This window comes from Mercenaria mercenaria, chromosome 3 (genome assembly GCF_021730395.1).
Source record: "Mercenaria mercenaria strain notata chromosome 3, MADL_Memer_1, whole genome shotgun sequence".
Classification (NCBI taxonomy): Eukaryota; Metazoa; Mollusca; class Bivalvia; order Venerida; family Veneridae; genus Mercenaria; species Mercenaria mercenaria.
The window spans coordinates 18043127-18064606 of record NC_069363.1 but is presented as its reverse complement, the minus strand read 5'-3'; the positions used below and the strand labels follow the sequence as shown (position 1 = coordinate 18064606).

The window sequence follows — 21480 nt, the reverse complement described above, 5'->3', positions numbered from 1 at the left end:
ACCAGGTCAAATCAAAGGAAAAGCTAGTTTACACTGTAGAGGTCACATTTATGACCATATCTGAATGAAACTTGGTCAGAATGTTAATCTTGATGATCTTTAGGTCAATAGGTCAGGTGAGCGATACAGGGCCTTCATCGCCCTCTTGTTCAAATTTGCTTTCAATTGTAAGAAAACAAACTTGGTAATATTTATTTATTTATTTATTTATTTATTTAAAACTACATGCAGCGCAGTATCTTGTCTAAATACAACTGAAAGTATTTTCAGTATATCTCCCGGTCTCCCACCGGGACATGAAAACCTCCCATAAAAAATAAATTTAGAAAAAAGTCATCTGTTGAAAACTCATATTTGGATCCAATGTAGACCTTTAGAAAATACTTGAAACTCAATATCGAGTAGCCCGGAAATACTCTTCAAACATAGTTTTGATAGTTGTCTATAATCCCTAGCTTGTTTATTGAGAGATACACGTTTTAGGCATTAACTGTCTTACCACCTACTGTCACCACCTGCAAACAATTAACCATTTAATGTTACCCGGAGGCAATTGTAAACAAGTGCATGGTAGATTTTAGACTGATCTAATAACATCAAAGTCGCTGATCCGTAGTTTTCATAACAATATGGGAACCAGTCTTAAAAAAAACGTCATTTTACTGCCACCTGCCAAAGTGTACTTCCGTTTTGGCTGACCTCAATAATTATCGAGGATGAGACAGTTTAGTGCTTACACCGAGTTTATGCTTTTCAATTTAAATACTTGCACAACATGCAAAAAATCAACCATGATTAAACAAAAATTGACAAGTTAATATCAGAAACTACACAGAATTTTGGAAAGACATTAATTTGGATAAGAATATTTTATGAAATAAATTGCAATTCATACTGCCCTAAGAATTGACTGGCATTTTTTTGGTGATATTGTCATGTTGCAATAATTAACGGAAGAAGAATTCCCAGAGTATTGTTTGATAAAACATGTCAAAAAAGACCACTCTCTCCAGATGCAAAAGCATCAACACATAAAAATAAAGCAAAAAGTATATCTGGTTCAATCTTTCATGGAATTCTGAATTTCCTTGGATAACTAAAGTGCTGTATATGAAATAAGCATGCATTCTGTACACAACTGTTGGCTCAACTCAGTTCAGTGTAGGAAACTGAATGATTTTTTAGCTCACCTGTCACAAAGTGACAAGGTGAGCTTTTGTGATCGCGCGGTGTCCGTCGTCCGTCGTCCGTCCGTGCGTCCGTCCGTCCGTAAACTTTTGCTTGTGACCACTCTAGAGGTCACATTTTTCATGGGATCTTTATGAAAATTGGTCAGAATGTTCATCTTGATGATATCTAGGTCAAGTTCGAAACTGGGTCACCTGCGGTCAAAAACTAGGTCAGTAGGTCTAAAAATAGAAAAACCTTGTGACCACTCTAGAGGTCACATTTTTCATGGGATCTTCATGAAAGTTAATCAGAATGTTCATCTTGATGATATCTAGGTCAAGTTTGAAACTGGGTCACGTGCGGTCAAAAACTAGGTCAGTAGGTCTAAAAATAGAAAAACCTTGTGACCACTCTAGAGGTCACATTTTTCATTGGATCTTCATGAAAATTGGTCAGAATGTTCATCTTGATGATATCTAGGTCAAGTTCGAAACTGGGTCATGTGCGGTCAAAAACTAGGTCAGTAGGTCTAAAAATAGAAAAACCTTGTGACCACTCTAAAGGTCACATTTTTCATGGGATCTTTATGAAAGTTGGTCAGAATGTTCACCTTAATGATATCTAGGTCAAGTTCAAAACTGGATCACGTGCCTTCAAAAACTAGGTCAGTAGGTCTAAAAATAGAAAAACCTTGTGAGCTCTCTAGAGGCCATATATTTCACAAGATCTTCATGAAAATTGGTCAGAACGTTTACCTTGATAATATCTAGGTCAAGTTCGAAACTCGGTCACGTGCCATCAAAAACTAGGTCAGTAGGTCAAATAATAGAAAAACCTTGTGACCTCTCTAAAGGCCATATTTTTCATGGGATCTGTATGAAAGTTGGTCTGAATGTTCATCTTGATGATATCAAGGTCAGGTTCGAAACTGGGTCACGTGCTGTCAAAAACTAGGTCAGAAGGTCTAAAAATAGAAAAACCTTGTGACCTCTCTAGAGGCCATATATTTCATGACATCTTCATGAAAATTGGTCAGAACGTTCACCTTGATGATATCTAGGTCAAGTTCGAAAGTGGGTCACGTGCCATCAAAAACTAAGTCAGTAGGTCAAATAATAGAAAAACCTTGTGAGCTCTCTAGAGGCCATATTTTTCATGGGATCTGTATGAAAGTTAATCTGAATGTTCATCTTGATGATATCTAGGTCAAGTTCGAAAGTGGGTCATGTGCCATCAAAAACTAGGTCAGTAGGTCAAATAATAGAAAAACCTTGTGACCTCTCTAAAGGCCATATTTTTCATTGGATCTGTATGAAAATTGGTCAGAATGTTCATCTTGATGATATCTAGGTCAATTTCGAAACAGGGTCATGTGCGGTCAAAAACTAGGTCAGTAGGTCTAAAAATAGAAAAACCTTTTGACCTCTCTAGAGGCCATACTTGTGAATAGATCTCCATAAAAAATGGTCAGAATGTTCACCTTGATGATATCTAGATCAAGTTGGAAACTGGGTCACGTGCCATAAAAAACTAGGTCAGTAGGTCAAATAATTAAAAACCTTGTGACCTCTCTAGAGGCCATACTTTTCATGGGATCTGTATGAAAGTTGGTCTGAATGTTCATCTTGATGATATCTAGGTCAAGTTTGAAACTGAGTAAACTGTGGTCAAAAACTAGGTCCGTAGGTCTAAAATTATTAAAATCTTTTGACCTCTCTAGAGGCCATATTTTTCAATGGATCTTCATGAAAATTGATCTGAATGTTCACCTTGATGATATCTAGGTCAGTTTTGAAACTGGGTCATGTGCGGTCAAAAACTAGGCCAGTAGGTATAAAAATAGAAAAACCTTGTGACCTCTCTAGAGGCCATATTTTTCATGAGATCTTCATGAAAATTAGTGAGAATGTTCACCTTGATGATATCTAGGTAAAGTTAAAAACAGGGTCATGTACCTTCAAAAACTAGGTCAATAGGTCAAATAATAGAAAAACCTAAAGACCATATTTTTCAATGGATCTTCATGAAAATTAGTCAGAATTTTTATCTTGATAATATCTAGGTCAAGTTCAAAACTGGGTCACATAAGCTCAAAAACTAGGTCACTATATCAAATAATAGAAAAAACGACGTCATACTCAAAACTGGGTCATGTGGGAAGAGGTGAGCGATTCAGGACCATCATGGTCCTCTTGTTTCATGATAACAGCTATTTAGCACGTAAAAAAATGAGTGAATTAAAGTCTCCCTTATTTTTACCCAAATCTCCCTTATAAAAGCCTTGTTGAGGCAAATCTCCCTTATTGACCAACTGAAAATTTGGCATGTATGTGTCCCTAGAATTGTGAACGTCTGGTCATACTTAGTAAGTATAGTGTATCTAAAGTTCTGTCGCAACTTGTTGCAAAAATAGAACATTTGGTTCTTAATTGTTACATAGAGAATGGAAATCTATGACCATGCACTAGATTTTGTAATAAAGAGTTTTATTGTGCAGTCGCCACTCAACGCTTTCTGTCATGTTGATTGCTATTTTAACTGATATTGCTCTACTGAATATGCTTTCAGGTCACTGTTATACAATAGCACTAAGTCTTGCCCAGTAAGTAAATCGCGTGCAGTCTTGGCACTTTTTTTTTCATTTTTGCTTCAGAAATTACTAAATGGTGCAGATAAACATGCAGCCAATTTTCACTAATACGCATTTCCTTTCATACAGGGTATTAAGTTATGTATCAGTTGTCGGTAGAAGATACAAAGTGATGCGGTCATTATAATTATATGTCCATCTAAGTCTGATTACTACATCTATTCTTCCAATTTTACCAATTTTTTTTCTCAAATTGTAAAATTACAATCCAAAGGATCGACATCGATTAGAATAACATCGGAAAAGTTTCCATATGAAAAATTATACATTATTTCATAGAAATCCGTCAGATTATTACTGCATACAGAAGACATGTTGTATGGGATGTCATGAATACTTTAGTCAAACAGAAAAAAAATAGAGATACAAATAAGATGTTAGTCAAACCCAATGCCCTAAATCCATTTGGGAGTTCTATGTCAACTTCTGGCTTTATTGCAACTTAACGTACCCATGTGACTTCTAGACTCTGAATTGTAGTATCCATCCATTGTGTGACCGCCCCCGTAGTCGAGTGGTTAGTCGCTGACTTGAAATCACTGTAGCCTGATCACTGATTGGGGGTGGGGGTGTGGGGCATGGGTTCGAGCCTTGCTACCGTCCATATCTCTTTATGTGAGAAAGTTGGAAAGTTGGCAGATTCTTACGGGAACGGGAGTCTTGTACTGGTTCTTCCCATGTGATATTTAGGTACACTGCCCATCCGCCATACAGGAAGAACTGTTGAAAACAGGAACCCAAGAAAATAAATAAATGAATTTTCGTCGTGAGCAAGTTTCTTGGCAAGGAAACTTACTTAGTCATGAATCCTGAATCAAGTTTTAATTTGCTATTATATACGGTCAAATGAAGGGGTCCAGCACTTATTAGCTCACCTGAGCAATACGAGTTTTTGTGATCGCTCTATGTCCGGCGTCCTGTCGTCTGTCTGTCTGTCGACATTTAGCTTGTGTATGCGATAGAGGCTGTATTTTTCAACTGATCTTCATGAATGATTACCTTGATGAAATCTAGTTCGAAAATGGGTCATCTGGGGTCAAAAACTAGGTCACTAGGTCAAATCAAAGAAAAACCTTGTGTATGCGATAGAGGCTGTATTTTTCAATTGATTGTCTTGAATTTTGGTCAGAATGATTACCTTGATGAAATCTAGGTCAAGTTCGAAAATGGTTCATCTGGGTCAAAAACTAGGTCACTAGGTCAAATCAAGGAAAAACCTTGTGTATGCGATAGAGGCTGTATTTTTCAACTGATCTTCATGAAATTTTGTCAGAATGATAACCTTGATGAATTTAGGCCATGTTCCAAAATGGGTTCATGTGGGATCAAAAACTAGGTCGCTAGGTTAAATCAAAGAAAAACCTTGTGTGTGCTATAGAAGCTGTATTTTTATGCCTCCCTTCGAAGAAGGAGGGGTATATTGTTTTGCAGATGTCGGTCGGTCGGTTGGAATGTAGACCAATCCGTTTCCGGATGATAACTCAAGAACACTTGGGCCTAGGATCATCAAAGATGATAGGGAGATTGGTCATGACCAGCAGATGACCCCTATTGATTTTGAGGTCAGTAGGTCAAAGTTCAAGGTCACAGTGACCCAGAACAGTTAAACCGTTTCCGGATGATAACTCAAGAATGCTTAGGCCTAGGATCGTGAAAGTTTATAAGGAGGTTGGTAGATGACCCCTATTGATTTTGAGATCAGTAGGTCAAAGGTCAAGGTCATAGTGACCAGGTACAGTAAAACTGTTTCTGGACAATAACTCAAGAATGCTTGGGCCTAGATCAGGAAAACTGATGGGGAGGTTGGTCATGACCAGCAGATGACCCCTATTGAATTTGAGGTCATTAAGTCAAAGTTCAAGGTCACATTGGCCAAGAACAATTAAACGGTTTCCGGACGATAACTGAAGAATGTTTGGGCCAAAGATCATGAAAGTTGATAGAGAGGTTTATCATGACCAGCAGATGACCCCTGTTGATTTTGAGGTCAGTAGGTCAAATGTCAAGGTTACAGTGACCCAGAACAGTTAAACCATTTCGGGACGATTACTCAAAAATGCTTGGGCCTAGGATCATGAAACTTGATAGGGAGGTTTGTCATGACCATTAGATGACCCCTATAGAGTTTGAGATCAGTAGGCCAAAGGTCAAGGTCACATTGACCCGGAACAATTAAACCCTGTCCGGACGATAACTTGAGAACACTTGGGCCTAGGATCACAAAACTTAATAGGGGGTTTGATTATGACCAGCAGATGACCCCTGTTTAATTTGAGGGCAGTAGGGCAAAGGTCAGTGTCACATTGAACCAGAACAGTAGAACTTTTGTTTTCAGTGAGCAAATAATTTCTGTTGCTTGTGCAATTACTGAATGTATCAAGGAGGGCATTTCGTGTTCTGCGAGCTCTTGTTTAGTTGATCTTCATGCATTTTAGTCAGAATGATTTTCTTGATGAAATCTAGGTCAAGTTCGAATATGGGTCATCTAGGGTCAAAAAATAGGTCACTAGGTCATATCAAAGAAAAAGGTTGTGTATGCAATAGGGACTGCATTTTACACCGAATCTTCATGAAATTTGATCAGAATGTTTGTCTGGATGAAATCTAGGTCAAATTGGAATGTGGGTCATCAGGTGTCAACAACTGGATCACCCGGTCAAATTAAAGAAAAACCTTGGGTACACAATAAGGGCTGCATTTTACACTAGATATTCATAAAATTTGGTCAGAATGACAGCCTTGATGAAATCTAGGTCAAGTTCGAATATGGGTCATATGGGGTTAAAAACTAGGTCACTAGTTCAAATCGAAGAAAAACCTTGTGTATGCGATAGAGGCTGTATTTTTCAACTGATCTTCATCAAATTTTGTCAGAATAATAGCCTTGATAAAATCTAGGTCAAGTTCGAATATGGGTCATCTGGGGTCAAAAACTAGGTCACTAGGTCAAATCAAAGAAAATACTTGTTTTCAAGATTTTTGCTCCAATTTTAATGAAAATTGGTCAGAATATTTGTTTCCATGAAATCACTAGGTCAAACATGTTTACAATGTTATGGTGTGTTTCTCAGGTGAGCGTCCTAGGGCCATCTTGGCCCTTTTGTTTTTGTTTGGGTTTAACGTTGCAAGGATACAGTTATAGGTCATATGGCGACTTTCCAACTTTGATGGTGGAAGAAAACCACAGGTGCCCCTATATGCATTATTTCATCACGGGCAGCACCTGGGTAGAACCACCGACCTTCCATAAGTCAGCTGGATGTCTTCCTCACATGAAGAATTCAACGCCCAAAGTTAGACTCGAACCCACAGTGATTTGAAGTCAGCGACCTTGACCACTCGGTGAGTCCAGTACTTACGCCTTTTAACTTCATGCACAACAGCTACAGGACCGGAAGTTGAATTGTTGATAATTAGGTGTAAATACATGTTAAATGTACAAAAAAAAAAGATTCCAGTTGATTCAAGCCTGTCTTCAGAATCAGATGTTTGCTAGATTCTCAGACACACAAGACTGAAGGGATGTATTATGTTATACCCCTGGTGTCCGTCTGTCCGTCCGTCCCTTAGCAAGTTCGTATCCGCTCTGTAACTCTTGAACCCCTTGATGGATTTCGAAGAAACTTAACACAAATGTTCACCACACCGAGACGGCGTGCAGAGCGCATGATTTGGATGTCTAGCTTCAAGGTCAAGGTCACACTTAGGGGTCAAAGGTCATATCAGTTTGTTTTGTGTCCGCTCTGTAACTCTTGAACTGCATGAAGGATTTCAAAGAAACTTAGCACAAATGTTCACCACACTGAGATGATGTGCAGAGCCCATGTTTCGGATGAGTCGCTTCAAGGTCAAGGTCACACGTAGGGGTCAAAGGTCATAATATTATATTACTTTGCTTTGTTCATCCCCCGCCACAAGTGGTGGGGGGTTATAGGAATGGTCTCTGTCCGTCCTTTCATCCTTCTGTCCTTCCGAGCTCACATTTGCATACTTAGGTGCTATAGGAACAATAGGTAACTGTACTTTTTCTTTGATGTCAATTATTCCGTAAGGCTTTTATGTGGCTATTTTTCTCTTACGTGGCTAAAAGAACAATAGAGAGAACAAAAGAGTAGCCACATAAGTATTCATATGTAGGATCGTCCGTCCTTCCATCCTTCTGTCCTTCCATCCTTCCGTAACATTTTGTGTCCGCTCTGTATCTCCTAAACCCCTTGAAGGATTTTCATGAAACTTGGGTCAAAGGATCACCTCATCAAGACGATGTGCAGAACCCATTAGTCAGCCATGTCGGTTCAAGGTCAAGGTCACAACTCAAGGTCAAAGGTTTGAGCCTTCCATTTCGTGTCCACTCTGTATCTCTTAAACCCCTTGAAGGATAATCATGAAACTTGAATCAAATGATCATCTCATCAAGGCAATGTGCAGAACCCATGAGTCAGCCATGTCGGCTCAAGGTCAAGGACACAACTCGAGGTCAAAGGTTTGAGCCTACCATTTCGTGTCCGCTCTGTATCTCTTAAACCTCTTGAAGGATTTTCATGAAACTTGGGTCAAATAATCACCTCATCAAGACGATGTGCAGAATTCATGGGTCAGCCATGTCAGTTCAAGGTCAAGGTCACAGCTCAAGGTCAAAGGTTTACCCTTTCACTGTCCATACCAGTGGGGGGGGGGGGGATTTAGCTGTCTTTCAGACTGCCTTGTGCATATTGCTCTGCATTGCAGTGCCCTTGTTTTTATTTGGCAGGTCCCTTTTTTGTTCACTTACAATATTTTTTTTTTTAATTACTTCCTTTTTATGTTACTATGAATAGCTTATTTTGAAACTTTTTTATTATTGGCCGTAGGGAAAAACCGAAGTCACTTTTCAGTGGTACAACATGAATGATACCTCCAATTTTTAGGTGTATTTTGACATACCTGGTAAAGATTTTTTGTGGACTTAGAATATTTTTTTGTGGACTTAGAATTTTTTTTGGAATTTCTTCCCTTTGTTGTTCCTGTCCTTCGGGCTTCAACAGTCAAGTTCTTTAAATTTTGCTCCCATCCTCTGATGTAACCCTTCGGGCATATATTGCCATGCTTGGCAGAGCTCTTGTTACCTTTATAACTTTAGTAACTTATATAAACAGGGCATTTATGTTTAAATTAAATATTTTATTTTCGACATTAAAAGTCCCAGACCAAGCGGTAAAAATACACATGTTGTTTACATGTGTAATTTTACATGTATAAACACATCTTTTGATCTTTATGCACCCGCTGACTCACTTTGTATTTTGTAGTGAGGCCGGAAAGGATTATGATTTTCTATCAACTTGTCACAAGGAAATCAATGGACATCAGTTTTACAGACATAATGTAATCAGGCAGTGTGGTAGATGTTTTGGATAGAGATTGTAAAAAATGTTTGATTTGAAACTGATTCTGAGATACGGACTGTAATATCATCAATTTTTAAAAACAGTAAATACATTGTATGACTTTTCAGTTGATGTGTTGTTTAGACAACTTAACGGGAAAACCCCATGTACCATAACTTGACTCGCGTCTTGGGAGAGTTTATGTAAATGACTGTTACAAAATTAGCCACTCACGATAAGAAAATTGATATCAGTCGTATGGTGCACTGTATCGGCTGTATTTTCTGAAATCAGCAGTAAGCAGTAAGCAATACCCGCTTCAGTTTTGCTCTTGAGTTGTAGCTGTTTTCATTGAAAACTTGCCATAGGAACCTTCTCTACAAGTATATAGAAATTGCACAGTATTTGATTGTACAGCCCAATCATATTTACACTAGAAACCCTTTCTAACGCTATTCAGTATACCGCGGTATTCGGTATAACGCTATTCAGTATACCACAGTATTCAGTATAACGCTACTCAGTATACCGCGGTATTCGGTATAACGCTATTCAGTATACTACGGTATTCGGTATAACGCTGTATGCTCTTGTCTCCCAAATTTTCCAAGACCAAACAAACAAAAAAAATTAGAAATTGGTGCCCGCACCGCCGATGTTATTTATTTTGATTATAACCAGCAATAAAACTACATGTGTATCTTATCACCTTTTCCATGACAACCTTCACAAAAATCAATAATCGTCTGGCTAGTTTCCTTGTTTGCGCAAAGCCTTTGTTAAATTTGAACACATTAGGCATACGACAGTTAGGTGTCAAAATTAGATTGTTTGCATAACAAGTGTGTAACATTGGTCAGTCAACTATCAAACTGTTTAAGTTTGCACCAATTAAGTGGACAACATGAAAATTTGAGTGAATAAAAAAGCATGCCCATTTTTTGTCATCCCATTCAGTACATCGGAACTAACGAAGATTTGATGGACTGAAAGGCATATTGAGATTGTTTATTTTATCCATTTTCTATTTTAACAGTTTTTAAAATTGTCCACGTTTTTTCTCTTTTAATATTTTTATTATTCCACGTGTTTAAAGACCCATTCAGCTATGCTGTGTTGCATTGATTGTAATTTTCAGGACCGCATGCTTCTCACACAGTTTACATGTTTATTTCCGGGATACACAATTTCAACTTTCTTTTAGAATTTCGACGAAATGGGAAGCTGACATAACGTTATAAACTTTTTTTCTTATTCTCCAGTAGCATATATGGTAAATAAATATCCTGTTTCTACGCATAGAATTTCTCAAACAACATGAAGCAGTGTTCAAAATACGTCTAATGCATGACGGGTGGGTGGGGTATTGCATATACATTATATACGATGAACCCGCATTATAAATTTAACCCCACTAGATCTTCGGGTCCCAAACCTTGGACCCTAACGACAGCATTAAAAAGGGGTCCCAGGGTACTTCTTTCTGATGTACCATCTAAGGAGCATATGTGTGAAAACATTTACAGTAACTGTCAAGTCTACATTTAGAACTTGGGAATGCGAAAAGCAAGTAAAACCTAGACAAGAAAATGAGATTATTCTTAATTTAATTATGTTGCAGTAGACACAAATTGAGTTTTACAGGAATGTTTAAAGATTGTCTGTTTTATGTAGTTACATTTTACTTCCAATTAGGTATTCACCATCAATGTTTTGCTGTAAATGGGGAAACAACAAATGTCATGAATAGTTTTGCAGCTGTATTGTTGGCAGAGGAAAGTACCTTGTGGAATCATAAAGTGCATAGACGTTATGAATTTGAATGAATTTACATTTAAGTCTGTACACATAAAAAAAATCACCCCCTATGAATAGGACAAAGTAAATAAAAACTAAGATCTTTTGGGTGCATAGAATGCATCTAACAAAACTGTCAAGTTTCCAGAATATGAAAGAGTGAGATTTGTGCGAGTCGCGACGCGATGAGTGGGGGTGGTTGTGGGAGGGAGTGGCCCCCTCCATCTGGGGGGGTTTGGGGATTTTTTTTTTAGAATATACATGAAAAATATGCATTCTGGTGCTTTCTTAGGCCATTAATATGAATTTCATGTCCATCCTTTTTTGCCTTGCTTTAGCTATATGGAAAACGCATGATTTTTTTCTTTAATTTTATTTCATGATAGATAGAATCTAAAAAGAAAATTTAGTTTTCTAAAAAACAAATAAAAAAAATGATGTGATTTGTCACTGAAACTGTTTCGAGTTTTTAGCTCGACTATTCAAAGAATAGTCTAGCTATTCTACTCACCCTGGCGTCGGCGTCGGCGTCGGCATCACACCTTGGTTAAGTTTTTGCATGCAAGTACATACAGCCATCAATTAAAGGCATATAGCTTTGAAACTTATTTGATCTTTTTCTAGGTCAATTACCAACCTCTCTGGGTCAAGTCCCATAACTCTGACATGTATTTTGAGCAAATTATGCCCCCTTTTGGACTTAGAAAATTTTGGTTAAAGTTTTACATGCAAGTTACTATCTCCAAAACTAATGCAGATATTGATTTGAAACTTCACATGTGTCTTCGGGGTTATAAAACTAGTTGATAGCAGCAAGTCCCATAACTCTGACCTTCATTTTGGCCAAATTATGCCCCCTTTTGGACTTAGAAAATTCTGGTTAAAGTTTTGCGTGCAAGTACATACAGCTATTTCTAAAAGGCATATAGATTTTAAACTTATTTTTTCTTTTTCTAGATCAATTACCAACCTCACTGGGTCAAGTCCCATAACTCTGACATGTATTTTGGGAAAATTATGCCCCCTTTTAGACTTAGAAAATTTTGGTTAAAGTTTTACATGCAAGTTACTATCTCCAAAACTAGTGCAGATATTAATTTGAAACTTCACATGTGTCTTTGTGGTTATAAAACTAGTTGATACCAGCAAGTCCCATAACTCTGACCTTCATTTTGGCCAAATTATGCCCCCTTTTGGACTTAGCAAATTCTGGTTAAAGTTTTGCGTGCAAGTACATACAGCTATTACTAAAAGGCATATAGATTTGAAACTTATTTTTTTCTTTTTCTAGATCAATTACTAACCTCACTGGATCAAGTCCCATAACTCTGACATGTATTTTGAGCAAATTATTCCCCTTTTTGGACTTAAAAAATCCTGGTTAAAGTTTTGTGTGCAAGTACATATAGCAATTACTAAAAGGCATATAGATTTGAAACTTTTTTTTTCTTTTTCTAGATCAATTACCAACCTCACTGGGTCAAGTCCCATAACTCTGGCATGTATTTTGGGCAAATTATGCCCCCTTTTGGACTTTGAAAATTCTGGTTAAAGTTTTACATGCGAGTTTCTGTCTCCAAAACTAATGCAGATATTGAATTAAAACTTCACATGTGCCTTCGGGGTTATAAAACTAGTTGATAGCAGCAAGTCCCATAACTGATATGCATTTTTGTCAAATTATGCCCCCTTTTGAACTTTAAACTCTTTTAATATTTAACCTTTTTATACGCCCGTTTGAAAAACAGGACGTATTATGGGAACGCCCCTGGGGGGCAGGCGGGCGGGTGGGCGGGCGGCGTCCACAGACCTTGTCCGGAGCATATCTTCTACATGCATGAAGGGATTTTGATGAAACTTGGCACAGTTGTTCACCATCATGAGACGGAGTGTCATGTGCAAGAACCAGGTCCCTAGGTCTAAGGTCAAGGTCACACTTAGAGGTCAAATGTCAAATTCAAGAATGACTTTGTCCGGAGCATATCTTCTTCATGCATAGAGGGATTTTGATGAAAGTTGGCACAATTGTTCATCATCATGAGAAGGAGTGTCATGCGCAAGAACCAGGTCCCTAGGTCTATGGTCAAGGTCACACTTAGAGGTCAAAGGATACAAGAATGAAAACTTTGTCCGGAGCATTTCTTCTTCATGCATAGAGGGATTTTGATATAACTTGGCACAAATGTTCACCACCATGAGGCGGAGTGTCATGCGCAAGAACCAGGTCTCTAGGTCTAAGGTCAAGGTCACACTTAGAGGTCAAAAGATACAAGAATGAAAACCTTGTCCGGAGCATGTCTTCTTCATGCATAGAGGGATTTTGATATAACTTGGCACAAATGTTCACCACCACGAGACGTAGTGTCATGCACAAGAACCAGGTCCCTAGGTCTAAGGTCAAGGTCACACTTAGAGGCCAAATGTCAGGTACAAGAATGACTTTGTCCGAAGCATTTCTTCTTCATGCATGGAGGGATTTTGATGTAACTTGACACAATTATACACCATCATGAGACGAAGTGTCATGCGCAGTTCCCTTCTTTGGAATTACTTCCCTTTGTTTTACTATAAATAGCTTATATTGTAACTTTTTCATTACTAGTCATAGGGAAAAATCGAGACCACTTTTCTGTAGTACAATATGCATGCTACATCCAATTTTGAGGTGTATTTTGACCAGTCTCTACCTGGTAAAGATTTTTATGAGGACTTACAATTTTTCTTTTGATTTTTTTTTTTTTTTTTTTTTAAGATTAACTTCCCTTAGTTGTTACTATAAATAACTTATATTGTAAGTTTTTTATAATTGACCGTAGGGAAAAGCCAAGATCACTTTTCTGTGGTACAACATAGATGTTACTTTCCAATTTTAGGTGTATTTTAAGGTATCTCTACCTGGTAAGGAGTTTTTTTGTGGAGTTAGAAAAACAAAACACTTAGTTATTACTAAACAACCACAAAGTTAAAATTCCATTTGCAAATACAGGTGCTAGAGTAAAGAAATTTGCTGTGACGGGCGTATATTGTGACATTCTTGCACTCTTGTTGGGTAATATTTTCCTGCTTCTGGGACAATATTTCAAATAGTCGAGCTTGGCTGTCTTACGGACAGCTCTTGTTATTACAGCCGTGATATAAAATGTATCTATGAACATAAATGTTTAATACAAAAACGTCTCACTGATCTGCATATTCTACTTTCGATTTGAAATGTACTTTCGGTTTGAACCTGCACCGGAAAAACGGTTGTGCATACAACTTACTTCCTACATAGCTTGCAGAAAGCAAAACTTAAGGTCCATTGTCTGCTTTTCTAAGCCAAGGAAATCCCAGTTCCCACGCGTTGTTATATTTTGACGAATAATTCTTCTTTTTTTCTGGCACCTTCATGTTTTTTTTTAGTGTCGGTCAAGGTCAAGTGCGCGAATGGTTCCAATACTTTTCCGACAATGCAACGTCCACGAATAGCATAAATAGTAACCAGTCAGTCAATATCGATGATTTAAGTAATTGGCTCGTAGTCACATGAGTCATACGGAAATTAACGCATCAATTTGATTGGTACAATCTCTCTCGGGAAGCTTCGGTTAAAGCAAAAACTGGCCAGAACCAGTTTCGGCAGGTCCGTTACATAATCAGTACAGTGGAACCTCCTTAATCCAAACCCCTCTAATCCGAAAACCTCTCTAAACTGAACGAATTATTTGGACCCATTTCTTCTTAGTCATTCTCTTTTGTAAAAATACCCTTGTAATCCGAAACCTCTCTACTCCGAAAACCGAACAGACTTTTGTGATTTTTATATCTAAAAATACATTAAGATCTACCCTTCAAATCCGAACCTTAGTCAATGTATCTGATGTTAATTTGCTCGTTTTTGACATTTTTGAGTGTGTTTACAATTTTGCATATTACTCTTTATAAAGGTGTCAATAGCAATAGGCCCCAACACTGATAATCAAAAGTAGTGTCAGATATTTGCATGAAATAAGCACAGGTGTGAAAGAAGCAAGTACAAGTAGTTTGTTTGAACAGAAATTTGTAAGAATAGACATACGGTATGCAATAAGTATATGTAATAGATCCTTATTAATTTGTACCTTCCTCACATATTTTTGTGCAATTCATTCATTTAAAGCAGCAAATTTATTCACTGAAAGTGGTACTAAATCAAATCATTACAATAACCAGACAAGTAAAATATTCTCCTTTTAGCTACTTTCTGGGAATGTAGGAGTGGTGGAAAAATGTTTACAAGTGATATTGAGAAATCTAAATGTTGCTTTTAATCTTATCATTTTTTATAAGTCTGTTCATAAAGGGATGAATGTACATTATCATGTGTAACAAATGGCATAATTTTTCATTCTAAAATAGAAACCTTTCTAATCCGAAAACCCCTCTAATCCGAACATTTTTCTGGTCCGAGCATGTTCGGATTAGACAGGTTCCACTGTACATTGAAAATGACATTTGACATGTGTTTTCTGTTTATTGTTCTCTCATCCTGTCTTAAAATAACGATGCCAGATGGCAAATTAGAGAAAATAAGAGGTCCACAAATTTTTTTGTCTGATTTTTTTTAGAAAGCGTGAGAAAATGCTCCAAATTCGTTAAGTCATGATCAAACCTTGAATTTGTGAGAATCACAATTCAAGCGTCAGACTTGACAGGTATGCATCTAAGAAAAATTTATAGCAGTCTCACTCATCTGTCCTCTTAAGCAGAATTCTGTCAAATAGATCCATTGAATTGTCTCCAAAAAGATCAGAAAACAAAACTTGAGGTCAAGGATATAGGGGGAATGAGGGGTTTTAAAACTGGCAAATTTATACAGATTTCATATGAGTCTCTAGGTATTATCAATGGCATTGCAAAGCAAAGAAGTATTTTTATGCACTCAGTGTCAACCTAGGGGGCATATAGTGTTTTATTTTCTGTCCATCTGTCCTTTTGTCCAACTCAATTTCTTCTATAGTTTCCATCAAAGTCAAATTTGGTATACATGATTTACATGAAGTGGAAATGTGCGTGATGTCAGGACTTTCATGCCTGGTAATTATACCCCCACCAAACATGTTTTGGGCGGCTATATAGGAGTCAGTTTTGTCCCGTCCCGTCACGTCACGTCGTGTCCCGTCCCGAAATCTATATCTCGGTTATTACTAAATGGATTTGATTCAAACTTAAAATAGATGTTCAACCTTATCACCCACATCATGTGACACAAGGTGCATAACTCTGACACCAATTGTTCATCAATTATGCCCCCTTTTAATTAGAATTTAAGGTTAATTTTGATGCATTTTCACTATATCTCCGTTATTATGTCTCCCACCACACAGTGGTGTGGGAGACATATTGATTTACTCCAGTCCGTCTGTCTGTCTGTCTGTCACAAAGCTTGTCCGCACTCTTAAGTCAAACATTTCTCATCCAATTTTCACCAAACTTAAACAAAATGTGTTTGACCATAAGAGCTCGGCTAAATTCGATAACTAGCCAAATCGGTCCAGGCGTCTTGGAGTTATGGCCCTTGAATTACCAAAAATCTGCCTTTTTACTCTTGTCCGCACTCTAATTCAAACATTTCTCATCCAATCTTCACCAAACTTGAACAAAATGTGTTTGACCATGAGACCTCGGCCAAATTCGATAACTAGCCAAATCGGTCTAGGCATTTTGGAGTTACGGCCCTTGAATTATCGAAAAATTGGCAGTTTTACTGTTGTCCGCACTCTTAAGTCGAACATTTCTCATCCGATCTTCACCAAACTTGAACAAAATGTGTTTGACCATGAGACCTCGGCCAGGTTTGATAACTAGCCAAATCGGTCTAGGCATTTTGGAGTTACGGCCCTTGAATTACCGAAAAATCCGCCTTTTTAGCTCACGTGTCACATAGTGACAAGGTGAGCTTTTGTGGTCACCCTTCGTCCGTCCTCCGTCGTCAGTCCATCCGTGTGTGCGTCAACAATTTCGTGTCTGCACGATAGTGGTTTTGTTTATGATTTTATTTTAACCGAACTTGCACACAACTTGTACCACCATAAGATCTCGGTTCTTTTCTTGAACTGGCCAGATCCCATTATGGGTTCCAGAGTTATGGTCCCTGAAAGGGCCAAAATTAGCTATTTTGACCTTGTCTGCACAATAGAAGCTTCATTTATGATTTGAATTTAATCAAACTTACACAAAACTTGTGTCACCATAAGGTCTTGGTTCCTTTCTTGAACCAGCCAGATCCCATTATGGGTTCCAGAGTTATGGCCCCTGAAAGGGTCAGAATTAGCTATTTTGACCTTGTCTGCACAATAGTAGCTTCATTTATGATTTGAATTTAATCTAACTTGCACAAAACTTGTGTCACCATAAGATCTTGGTTCCAGAGTTATGGCCCCTGAAAGGGTCAGAATTAGCTATTTTGACCTTGTCTGCACAATAGCAGCTTCATTTATGGTTTGAATTTAATCAAACTTGCACAAAACTTGTGTCACCGTAAGATCTTGTTTCCTTTTTTAATCCGGCCAGATCCCTTAATGGGTTCCAGAGTTATGGTCGCTGAAAGGGCAAAAATTGGCTATTTTGACCTTGTCTGCACAATAGCAGCTTAATTTATGATTTGATTTTAACCAAACTTGCACACAACTTGTATTACCACAAGATCGTGGTTCCTTTCTTGAACTGGCCAGATTCCATCATTGGTTCCAGAGTAATGGCCCCTTAAAGGTCCAAAATTGGCTATTTTGGCTTTTGCAGCCATATAGAGACTTCATTTATGGTTTTATTTGATACAAACTTCCAAAATATCTTCAACAACAATAAATCTTGGATTCCATGACAAATCAGATCCAATCGTAGGTTCCAGAGTTATTTTATATCTGATTACCTCCCCTGATTGTAATCAAAATGGATTTATATCAATAAGTACTTATAGGACTTATTTGAAATTTCATTATTGTCATTAGTTGGACTGAGCCAATCAGGGTAGATAACTATAGACTGATTTTATGTGAAATTACCTCCCTTTATTTCAAATTAAAATGGGTATATCTCTGTAACTAATGAAGATACTGATCTGAAATTTCATTTATGTCAACAGATTTATTTGGCAGATCCTTCTTTTGTTCACTTACAATAATTTTTTTTTTAATTACTTCCCTTTTGCGTTACTATAAATAGCTTATTTTTTGTAACTTTTTTATTATTGGCCGTAGGGAAAAACCGAGACCACTTTTCTGTGGTACAACATGGATGGTACCTCCAATTTTTAGGTGTATTTTGACATATCTATACCTTGTTAGATTTTTTTTTCTTTTTGGTTAAATTTCTTCCCTTTGTTGTTCCTGTCCTTTGGACTTAGATATTTTTTCTGAGGACCTTCTTGTCCTCAAGTGCAATGATAACAGGTGAGCGATATAGGGCCATCATGGCCCTCTTGTTTATTTAATTTGTCTGCTCTCTAAATCCAACATTTCTCATCCGATCTTCACCAAACTTGAATAAAATGCGTTTGGCTATAAGACCTTAGCCAAGTTCGATAACTAGCCAAATCCACCCAAGCACTTTTGATTTATGGCTCTTGAATTACTGATTTGATCCACTCATCCAGACCATATAATTTGATCCACTTGTCTAAACCATCTAAAGAAACTAGACATTTTTCATAGGGGCAGTTGTGGGAGACATGCTTTTCTCAAAAGCATCTCAAGTTACAAAATGGATTTGATTCAAACTTAAGGTATTAGATCCCTAATAGTAATGTTTTCAAAATGGCATTTGCTTGGTATATTCTTAAAGGTGATAGTGTTTCGCACTGTTTTGCAATTTTTAAACAACTTTTACCGTGTTGTTTTTTATAAATTTTGTATAACTTATGGTATCTCCTCAAGCTCAAGTATAGACAAATTAAAATGATGGCCACTATCCAAAACGTTTGCAGAGAACTCATTTTACCATTAATTTTAATAAAAGAAACACCAAACTATTGGTAAACAATTATAAAACACAAATAAAAATGTCAGTATCATTTTTTCTACGGTGCCTCAAGTAAACAGATTTAATGAGAAAAAATTCTTACTCCAACATTGAAAAATTAAGGTCGAATCCTGTGTTTCTGTTTAGAAATTTGCTTACCTCATTCAAAAATAACCTTGGGGCAGACGTAAAACCTATCTAAATTTCTTCCACAATGTATAATCTTAAAGTGAAAGCAAAATAGAGAACTTTTACTGCATGTAACTCAATATTTTTAAAGATGTGTAACTCTACCCCTTATGTTTAAGAGGTAAATTCACTTTGAACAGCAAGAAATCGCTTATCAAACTAATTTTTTCCACTTTTATACAATAAATCAATTATTAGTATTGAAAGAAGTAAAAACTTACTAGAAAAAAAGGAAAATAAGGGAAAAAAAGTTTGGTCCCAGTAGGGCTTGAACCTATGTCCCCCTGAGAATTGCAGTAAAAGTAGGTTTATGGTAGGAATTAAATACTCTTCAAAAAGAGGGACTCTATTACGGGTCTAATACCTTAAAATAGATGTTTCACCTTATCACCCAGTTTATGTGACTGGCTTAGAGCCAAAGGGAAGTAACCTTTTTTTAACTTTTGTACTGAGTTACTTCTCCTTAAATTCCAAGAATTAGTCTATTTTTAGAAATTCTATTTTTAGATTTTAGGTACTTTTTTTATTATTAGTCTTATGTAAAAAGTAAATACATTTTTCTGTGATAACATGTGCCGGTAAGACATATTTTTGTATTCGTCTTTAGTGTATCTCTAATATTAGAGATTTTTATATTTACCTCATCCCCATCCTGGGTACAAGTTTTACTTATATGTGCCGCAGAAGCCCAGGATGAAGTACACCAAAGATGAGTAAAAAAAAAAATTTAAGTATTAAGTTTTTTTTTTTACGTTTTAGAGTATTCTAAGTATTTTAAAATTTCTTATGGTTGCCATTCTTCTGTGACAAGACCGTATTGTGTGGGTATAAGTCACTCCTGTGACAGTTCTAGTTATTTTTAGCTCACTTGAGCAGGAACTGCTCCGCGTTAGCTATAATGGTCACTTACCCTCTATCATATGTTTGTCAGAGCAAACGAAAGAACATTTGCTTGGTACTCAGGACAGTAGGCAATGGTAAATTCTATTCATTCCATAAAGCTAATTAGGTATTTTCTGTCCATTGTTGAATACTTTATAAAAAAAGAAATACCTAATAAATGTCCATCCATTTGTCTGTCCACATTTCCTTAAACAACTGTTCTTCCATTTGGTGGAAGTTAGTAAAACTTGGTCTGGATGTTCCTTAGATGGTGCTCTACCAAAGTTGTTCAAAGCAGAATTCTGGTTTCTATGGCTACAGAAATAAAAAACTTAAAAATTCTTCCTTCCAAACTGTATAACCGCAAAGTCAAGAGCTGTGATATTTGGTATGTAGCATTGTCTAATGGTCCTCTACCAATTTTGTACCAATCATATCCCCGGGGGTTCACTTGTTTTTCAATAACTTACATGGCATAAATTCTTCAAAATCTTGTCTAATGCCATAAATGCCATGAGCTTAGATATTTGGCTTGTAGCATATTGTGTAGTGGTCCTCTTATCAAGTTTTTTTCAAATCTTGCCCCTGGCATCAAAACTGGCCCCATTCTTTGGTTCACTTTAATTTACATAGAGTTATAGAGGAAAAATTTAGAAAAAATGAACATTAAGCAGCATGTACCCATTTGAGTCAGGTGATCCATATAAGGCCCTTTTGTTTGAGTTATGCCCCTTTTTTAGACTAAACAATATTTTTTGTACAGTTTCAATCCAGTTCAGATGAAACTTGGTACACGTGAATTGCATATTACAAACATTTTCCATCTAATTCAAAGAAAATTTGATATACACTGTCAGCATGAAGTGATTATTATTGGGACTTTCATATCTAGCTAATATATAGCTTACCTGAACTTTGTTCAGAGCGAGCTATTAGTAATGGTAGATGGTCTGGCATACCTGCATTCATTGTCCTTTACCTTACATAACAAATACTAGTCAGAATTACACCAAACTTGGTATGCAGCATCCTGGCTAGTTGTTCAGATGGTTCTATTTGGCCTCTTTTATGTGTTATCAGAGCTGAAAATAGAGAAAGAAACCTTTAAACAACTTGAGATTAAGTTTTGACCAGACTTGGTCTGTAGCAGCATTGTATGGTCTTCTCTCAATTTTTCTAAAATGGTTCTGCTTGTCCCCTTTTGGCATTTCCAGAGCTAAAGATAAACAAAACCTTTAGACTTCTCATGAACCACTTGTTGGATCTTCACCAAATTTGGACTGTAATAACATTGTATAGTTCTGTATCAGATTTGTTCAAATGGTTCCACTTGCCCCCTTTTAGGGGTCACAAAGGCTAAAAACAGAAACAAACTTGAAACAAGGTATTAAACATCTTTTTCTCATGAACTGGTTGATTGTCACCAAAATTTAGTTGATCATCATTTTT

At 36.9% G+C, this 21480-nt stretch overlaps 1 protein-coding gene across 3 annotated transcripts in view; it reads left to right on the top strand.

Moving 5' to 3' along the window:
* LOC128555512 (SCY1-like protein 2) overlaps positions 1-21480 on the top strand; it is a 503011-nt gene that overhangs the window by 31185 nt on the left and 450346 nt on the right. The window lies entirely within an intron of this gene.